This window comes from Poecilia mexicana, unplaced genomic scaffold, assembly GCF_051168715.1.
Source record: "Poecilia mexicana isolate PSO_F unplaced genomic scaffold, ASM5116871v1 scaffold_6, whole genome shotgun sequence".
NCBI lineage: Eukaryota > Metazoa > Chordata > Actinopteri > Cyprinodontiformes > Poeciliidae > Poecilia > Poecilia mexicana.
In genome coordinates, this window is record NW_028263375.1 from 26,022,146 (window position 1) to 26,031,344 (window position 9,199).

General features: G+C 38.5%; 1 long non-coding RNA gene across 1 annotated transcript; it reads left to right on the top strand.

Moving 5' to 3' along the window:
• The first annotated feature begins 5 nt into the window (after positions 1–5).
• Positions 6–7,455, top strand: LOC106917177 (uncharacterized). The gene is made up of 2 exons (XR_001418146.2): positions 6–846; positions 4,512–7,455. It is a non-coding gene; the product is annotated as an uncharacterized LOC106917177 (long non-coding RNA).
• Positions 7,456–9,199: the final 1,744 nt, after the last annotated feature.

Consider the following 9,199-nt stretch of genomic DNA (forward strand, 5'->3'; position numbering starts at 1 on the left):
ACACACACACACACACACACACACACACACGCACACGCACACATACACACACACACCCTCTGTCGAAAAGCTTGAACCCTCGAAACCTATTCTGGCACAAAACATTGATAGTTTTGATTTATTTTTCCTTTATTTCCCGCAGAGACTTTTTCTCCCCAGCTGCCCTGTCGCCTACCAAAGCTTAAAAAGTTTATAGAAAATGAACCAAATCGTGTTTCTCTCTCTCTCTCTTTAGAGAAAGAGATGCTGGTCGGCCCCTTCTGAAACAGAAGAGCAGGTTTGCTTAAATAGATTTCATGTTCTGATTTACATGAAGAGTAGGTGAGGTGCAGGAGGGAGCAGAAAAAGGGGGGAGCGCTCGAGCTGCTTCCACCATCTTAGATTGTATTGATTATTCTTTGCTCTCTCTCACATGCTAACCCTCCCTCCTCTCTTCTTCTGCTTCTTTTTCCTGCCACCTTCTCTCCTCGATCAGCTTTTTCTCCCCGTTTTGTGGCAGATTACTGTAACGCTATTGTACAACAACTTCCTGCCTTTTTTGGCTCTGCTTCTAAAACCACTGCGAAAAGGGCAGAGCTCGTGGGCTCAAACTTTTTTCTTCTTCTTCTTTTTTCACCCTCCCCACCCTCTCCTTTCCCTTCGGCCTCGAACCAGAGCAGCTTCTATACGGAGAGGAATAAGGACATGTTAAAAAAAAAAAAACCCAAAACAAAACAGAGCGAGTCTGTTACAGAGGAACTATTCTGATTTCATTTCTGCTTTCTAAACTGCTGGCTGGGGAGTTGAGGAGGGCGAGCGGGGACTGCATGCCTAGCAGAGACAATGGGAGGAAAAAAAAAAGAAAAGGTGGGGGTTCAACTTTTTCTTACTCTTTTTAATCTGTGAAAACTTTCCATGTCGGTGTTTGGAGGGCGCTGAGCTCTTTACAGGGGCTTGAGGAGGTTTTTCAAACATGGCTGCTACCGTTTTGCAAAAAAAAAAAAAAAAAAAAAGAGGGGGTTGCTGGCTTCTGCGCACACCCACCGTCTCTGGTTTTCCTTCGGTTCTCCTTTCTGACTACGAAAATCCCAACGCCTCCCTTCACACTTCTTGTTTGCTCAGTCTCTTTCTGCGATTGCATACCGGGGCGGAACGGGAGGTAAATGGGCTGTTTTGGGTTTTTCTTTTGAAAGAAAACGTTGCAGTTTGTTTTGTTTTTTTTCCCCAGTCGTCTCCCCCTTCAAGCTCGGTTCGGACTCCCGACGCCGGCACCGGCTATATCCCGAGATTTTAGAAAAAGGAGCCCCGGTTCCACGTCACATCTCGCCATGCGTTTTAGCCAATTGAAAAACCCGTGACTTCATTATGGCCTTGATGTATAAAGCTGTCATGTGTGTCATGTATGTTGGGGAACTTCATTTGAAGGAGGAGGGGGAAAAAATGAAATGAAATGAAAAGAGGGATGATGAAAGAGAATATGCCTAAAAAACTCCAGGATTAAATGATGGCGGCTTGCAGCGGGAAACTTTGTGGGTGTTTTGCAGGGCGTGCAGGCCTGCATTTTGCAGCAGCGTAAAGTTCATCTGAGGACACGGTTTTGGGTTTTGGTGCGGTGCCAGCTCCCACCGCGGCGCTCCTTTTACTTCACCCCTCTGATGCTCATCCAACTTATTTATTATGCCCAATTTAGACATCTTTAATTTATCATAATCCCAGAGAATAGAGCAGATTTTTTTTCTTTCCAGAAGAATTAAGGAGTCCAATTCATGCATTATTTTTGTGTGCAACTTTCAGCTTTTCTAGTTACTTTTTCGCTTTTTGCCTTGGAAGTGAAATTTTTGGAGAAGTCAAAAAAATGAAAATACTCAGCAAAGAAAACATAAAACTAAAGATGGGAGTTGCTTCTTTTACTAATAAATAAATAAACAAACAAAAATCCACCAATCACATTTACCTGATTGTGCAACATAAAACAAGATGGTAGAAAAAGCTGCGAAATAGCCCGCAATTTATCTGCAATATTCTAGTAAAAAATATCATTTACTCCCCCCAAAAAAGTAAAATAAATCTGCATAAATCTTATTATTCCATATCTTTATAAATAGAGAAAAAGAATATTACAAATATTGAAAATGTAAAAATAAAAATAAATAATCACTTTTAGAAAAAAAAAATTGTACAAAAAATACAACTTGTGAACAAACTATTTAGCTCGTTATTCTTTTTTGTCCTCACTTTTCCATCAGGGAGAAAACAGCAAACACATATTTAAGTGAAATAAGCCATATTTTTCAGACTCAGGTCAGAAACTTTCAGATATCTTTCTAGTAATGCGAAGAAAAAAAAAGAAGCCTACCCAGCGATCCACAACAACAAACAACATCTGCATTTCTAATTTTAAACCAAACATCAAAACGCCATCGGAGGGGAAACAGGAAGTGGTCAGCATCTATGATTGGAGAGCTTCTCCTAACCGACTCACTCAGGACGGGATGAAAGCAAACCACAAGCATCCCTTCTGACGCCGGGGTCCACAATATACTTTCTAGGAACAGAAGCGCGTAGTGTGTGTGTGTGTGTGTGTGTGTGTGTGTGTGTGTGCGTGTGTGTGTGTGTGTGTGTGAGGTGGTCTTGGTTAAGCCCTGCACGTGTCTAAACAACTTCTCTATTACGCTCGAGACCTTTGGGGGCACTCCCCCATCGAGCGGGGAACAAAGGCCGTGACCCCGGGGTCAAAAGTGTTACATGGGAGGCTAAGCGGGCCCATTCACTTCTCCGCCGCTGTTTGCTTTAAGAAGGTAAAGATTACGAACACATTAACTATTACCGATTAGGGAGCAGGCGGGAGGGGGGGATCCCTCGTGGGAGCCAGGTCCCAGGGCAGCACATCACATCCTATTAACACGGCCTGACCTTTGACCCCTGGTCGTCACCCACAGGCAGTCAACTGTGACCGTTGGTTTCTGCTCTCTGAGCCTCTGAGACATTCAGGGAAGCAGATGAGCGGAGGAAAAGGAAACTTTTAAAAGATAAAATAAATAAAAACAGCTTTCAAACACTGCAGGTTTCTGTGCACACAGGAGTGGAGGGTTTGGTGTTTGCATCGGTGCTGCGCTCTGGTTTCGGCTTGGACCTCAGGCCCGGTTGTGCGCTCACGTGATGTCGGGTTTTCGGCGCGATCCGATCGGAGAAGTCGTACAAATCGTGCAGGAATGCTCGGGCTTCACGAAATGGTTGCATGTGCAGCAAAAGCTCTCGAAACACAAAATGGAGGAGACGAGGCATGCGCAGGAGGGGGATTCTATATATATATTATATTTTAGGTAACGGTGATGTAGCGCTCCGTGAAAGGCGTGAGGAGCAGGTCCTTCATGATCTGGATTTCTGATTGCATCCAAACATTATTTTTTAACCCTGTGAGTCCAGACAGTGCAGCTCTTTCTCAGCTAATACTGCTCAGTTTTAAAAACACACTTTTTTTGTTTTATTTTTTTTAATATCTATATTGCTTCTGATTAAATCTTCTACTTTTTGTTTCAGGTAAACTGTGGAGAAAAGGACTTCCAGAACAGAAATTCAAATTTAAGAAGCCTGTGTGCCTATTTTAAAACAGATAATTCATTATATGTAAAACTACAAAACATTAGTAAAAAAAAAAAGTTGTAAAATATTAGATTTTGTCTTTCATATATAATCCTGTTTTGATTTTTCTTCTGTTTTTGACAGAATAATAGAAAAGTGATAAGGGAAAAGTTCATGTGTCCTTATAATGCATAAGAAAAGAGATATAGAAACATGTAAAATATTAAATTGTATTTCACCATGACACACAAAAATCACTTTTCCCCGTTAATTAACTCTACTTACATATTATTGTGTAAATAGTCGTGATTCTAATTGTGTTTAAGAAAATAAGCAAACATGTCAGAATTTTTTCCACAATTCAGCCTTTAAAAAAATAATGTATTCCTTCGTCTGTAAATTTTTTTAAAAAGAGGTCAGTTAAATAATTTTTTTTTTAAATTTATGACAAAAAATGCAATAGTTATTGTTGGAAATTATGCTTATCTAAGTGACAAATCTTTGATTTAATTCAAAGAACAAACAAAACTCAAACATTTTTACTTTTTAGAAGAATTTTAGTTAAAAGTTTCTATTATATGTTTACGATGTAAACCGTTTTCTACGTCCTACTGTTTAATTTTACCTAATTTAAAACTTATTTAACCTCATTTATTCTCAGTAAGGATTTTAAAAACTTCACGTAAATTTTTCTACTAGAATTTAAGTTAAAAAAAATAACCTTTTGTGAAAATGCAGAAAAAAAAATGTTGGCACACGTGTTGTAATCCTCTTGGCCAGCTTCAACTTTAACAATCCAGAAATGTCAAAAAACACATTTTCAAGCTTTCCGATTACTGGATAACTTGCAAATGAATTTATCTTTAAAAAAAATAAGAAGAAAAAGAAGAAGAGAGGGGTAGCAAAAAAGCAGAAACAAACTCACTTTGTTGTCTTTTCTTTCCTCACAGGATTTCAAAAGAGCTCGAGGAGGAAGAGGAGCAAAGCAGAGGCTGGAAACGATGGACCTGCTCGACTGCAGAGCTCAGACTGGACAACCCAGCCTGGGAGGGACGCTCCCTCACTGAAGCCACTTTTGGCAGCAGCACCCCTCAGGAGTCGGCCACATTGTGCCGGACCGGCACCGCATTCAGGCTCAAACTAACGCAGCTCAGGCAGCAGATCCACATGTGTGTCGCCAGCGTCGCATTCAGAAGCGTTAATAATGACATGTCAAACAAGTTAACGCCGATGCAGAGGAGATTTAGTTGATTTTAGAGTGTAAGGGCGAAAGGCGAAAATGTTTCACGCAACAATTGCTTTTAAAATCAAGCACAACGTTTTGTGAATTTTTTTTTGTATTTAATTGCTGTGACTCAGCAAAGGGATAGTACAATTTAAACACATTACTACAAAGATTTAAAACAAAAATACAAAACAATCTACAGGTTTAATTTAAAACAGCAAAGCAAAAACATTCCTACTGCTGGTAAAATAAAACCATTATAGTGAAAAGGATTACATTCCTTTAATATTTTGTATGTTGACACTTGGTAACTTAAATAAATGCTTGCTATGTAGAAAATCAGTAATTTTTAATGTCCTGCTCTGTATAGGGTCACAAGAATAACAACCAGAATTTAGCTGGTTATTTAATTAATTATTTAATTAACTTTTTGTTGTTTTTTACCCCGGTGAGATCATTAAGAACTGGTTCTCATTTACATTGCCAACAAAAGCAAATGTCTTTAGTTTGAAATAGTTTTACCTTAATTGGAAAAGTCTGTTTTTTTGTCACCAGACATTTTTCCGAAACTGACAACTTTGCCTTTTTTGTATGCAAGGAAACAGTGAACAGTGTAGTGGCTTTTCTTCCAGCAGGCTGATTACAAGTGTGCAGCAACAGGTGGGGGAGGGGGCCGCGCTACATTACTCCACACGGCGTATGGACAGGGAAAACTTTGGGCTCGTCTGTGTTTTCTCTGGCATCTGGTTAAAATGGATGCTAAACAACAGGAGGAGCGGGAACTTTTTAAGTTGGCATGGCAACCAGACCGGGTCAGAAGCCCAGAACCCTCTGAGGTTCCCATGAAAGATGAGACGATTCTAAGTGAAAGCATTTTTTCGTGTTTAGGCTGTGCGTTCACAGGTGAGGTGTATGATCCTTTTTTAATCACCTTATCATTTAACATAAAGTTACACTGGGATTTCTGTTTTACAATCCCACTGCATAGAACCAGAACCAAACATGGAGAAGCAAAATTCAGCTTCTGAGCACCACCAATCTGGAACAAACTTCCAGAAAACTGCAAAGCTGCTGAAACACTGAGTTCCTCTAAAGCCACCTGTTTAGAGCCGCCTTTGATTAGCAGTAAAGGGAGCATTGATGACGGTATTTGACAGAAAGTCACATTTTGCTTGTTTCATAATCGGTTACTGCTTTATGTTTTTATTGTGAGCTGTGTCCTTGGTGAAATGAGTTATACAAATAAACTTGGCTTACAGATTCTAGACATTTCAAAACAAAGGAGAGGAAGGGCACAGCATTTTATTAAAATGTACAAGTTTTTAATTACAACTATTTTGAACAATTTTCCACCTCAACACTTTCTGAAAACTCGTGAAACGTTGTGAAAAGCAGTCTTGATTTTTGTTCCAGTTCAAAAGACGCCCGGCTGGCAGCAGCCGTTACTACACCGCTTTCTATGGAGCTACTTCCTGTCGTGTGAGCGCACATTTTTTCTTAATCGTTTACAAACAAACGTCTCAGTGCTTCATACAGACATCGGAGTCTGAAGTAAACTGAATGCTATCAGTGCTGGATGTGTATATATATATATATATATATATATATATATATATATATATATATATATATATATATATATATATATATATATATATATATATATATATATATACACATACACACAGGTTATATAAATAACCTGTAAGTTTAATTCTTTAATCATTATATGTCTATGTTTGCTTCAGTCACTTCCTTTTGTCACGTCTTAAACCACAGGAACATTCAACAAACGGTAACTCTACAGATCACATCATGTATTGGATTCTAGTCAGTTTTATTTATACGGCGCCAATTCACAACAAATGTCGTCTCCCCAGGGAATTTATAAATAAATCCGTTTTATTTCAATCATGCAGACGTTCCAGTTGATACTAGTTATCAAGCAGTACTGTAAGCTCGATTAATTTTGTTAAGTAGTTTAAAAAGTTTCTTTTTTTATGTTTGCACAAGTATTTAAGTATTTAGATGATAATCTTCTAGAATCGGCAATTTGACAAAATTGAAGTGTGAAATTATTAAATAAATAGATTATTTACTTGGAAGTCTCTTGCAAGTTTGTCTTTAACTTATTGCAAACATTTTACAGGTCTGTCACAATAAGCAATAAATCAATTAATCGGAGGATACATTTAAACAAAATCAATAATTTCCATTTGCATAATTTATTGTTCTTCTCTTTTCTCTCTTTCTATGAAAAAACCTGGGTGACTAAAGTCTTCAGTCTGGTGTTTTGGTCTGAACCAGACCTTTTTTCTCTGTTTGTTGTTTCTGTTGTTTTATTTATTTATATTGGATATTTAAAATGTCTTCCAGTTCCAGTGTTAAATGTTCATTAGAATTTAAAGTTCATTGCTGTTTCAGAATGCGTTCTTGCATTGTTACGCCATTAACTTTATATTACTTGAAAATGGCCTCAAACCATATTATCATTTATCTCACTAACTTCTGAGACAATTTATCGTCCGGCAAAATGGCCTAGATGGACAGAAAGAATATATTCTCCTTTCCATTAACCACTTTGTGAATATACATATTATTTAATCTGTGACTTATTTAGAAAATTTTGTAAAATTTTAGTGGCTTGTAATAAAAGACACAAAAATCTCTTTCTAAGTCATCTTAACTCACAGCATTAGGACTCCACATACCTGGACTCACGAGGAGAGCCGATACTTTAAGCAACCCTGTGTTTTTTGTTTTATCCTCTCTGATGGCAGCCCTGGCGTTTTATGGGCCCGGACTGTCTGTGCCGCAGGGCTGCCAGAGGTCCAACGGCACCGCCTCAACGCCGCACTTCATCCGCTCGCGTTTTGTTATCTCACACACCCCAAACCCGCATCCTTCGGCCCGGCTGAGAACGTGTCAAATGTGCGCCCTAATGCGCTTTATCCTTTTCATAAACACTGCTGCTGCTCCCGGTGCCTCCTCCGGGGCAGAGCCACAAACCGAGCCAGAACCCAAATCCCTTCTCGGCTCCCTTCCTCAGCACAACGCTTCAACCAAAAAAAAAAAAACTATTAAAGCAGGTATTTTGCTGAGAGTAATAAAGAGCACCGAAATGTGCTTCTACACTTCTGCACTGTAAAAAAAAAAGAAAAAAGAACAACTGCATTAGGATCCCTTGGAGGAGGCGACACTGATGTGAAAGTGTCGCCTGAAAAGCTTCGATTAGGGTGAGTTCAGGCTGGGCTGACAGACTGACAGGTGTGATGTTATTTCTAGTAGGATATTTATCTACGTGGGAAAAGAGCTGAGATTTACAGGACAGCTGCAAAAACAGAGGCTGCACTCCAAGAGCAATTTCAGTAGCGCTCTCAGTTTCTGCAAAAAATAAAAAATAAATCTGACATAACTTCAAAGTGTCTTTGCTGCAGAGGCATGTCTAAATTTACATTTTACTCTTTATTGTTAGCATTTGACATTGCATGCTAGCAATAACAGCTACAGTTATATTGTGTAAAGCTATTGGAGTGCAAAGATAAGCTAAAATGTAGATTCATTTCTGACATTTTTACGCTTTTAACTGAAAATAAATACTCAAATACTGGCTGTAATTGTGTAAAAATCTGGATTTTCTGCACTTTGCATAGATGAGGCAGCGGCCTGCACAAGTTCTTCACACCATAGTGAAATTATATAGTTAATCTATTTGAAACAGAACAGCAAAAATTATCTCAGGGCTGTTAAAATAACCACTTATCATAAAAGCTATGATAATCCTTTCACTATTACTTTGCTTTTGATGCACAGACCCTAAAAATAAACAAACATATAATTAGTAGTAGATTTCAGGTCCTTATTTCATCTCTTTAAATTCATTTCTAATCATTTTGGTTCTTTTCCAATTAAAAAGACAAGAGGAAAAAAAGAAAGTAGGCCTTTAAACATGCACCCAAACACCACTGTGTTGTTGTGCTTTTCACAGAGCGACACGAGGACGGCAAGCTGATACCAGCCGGTTAATTCATAGGTCCATCAGCTCAGGTCACTTAGCAGACCTAATTACCTGTAGTTTCCCCCCCAACTGGAGTTTCAAAGAGTGATGGATGACACTCCTTTTGACTACGCACCATTAAAATACATTTTATAATTGCCTCGCCAGTCAATCTAACATAATGGGTGTGTGAAGAGGGACTGTGAGGAAACGTACTGTGGTTTCACTGAATCGTGGTAATTACACACAAAGTTAGAACTACAAAAACAGACCCAATCGTCTAATGGCTTTTATTTAAAACAGAACAGCGACAATTATTCCTCCTACGAAAAGCAAAAACAAACATTTCATTTTTACAATTACGATGTCAGATAGTTATCCTTGGCAAATTATATCTGAAAAGATAAATTATTTCG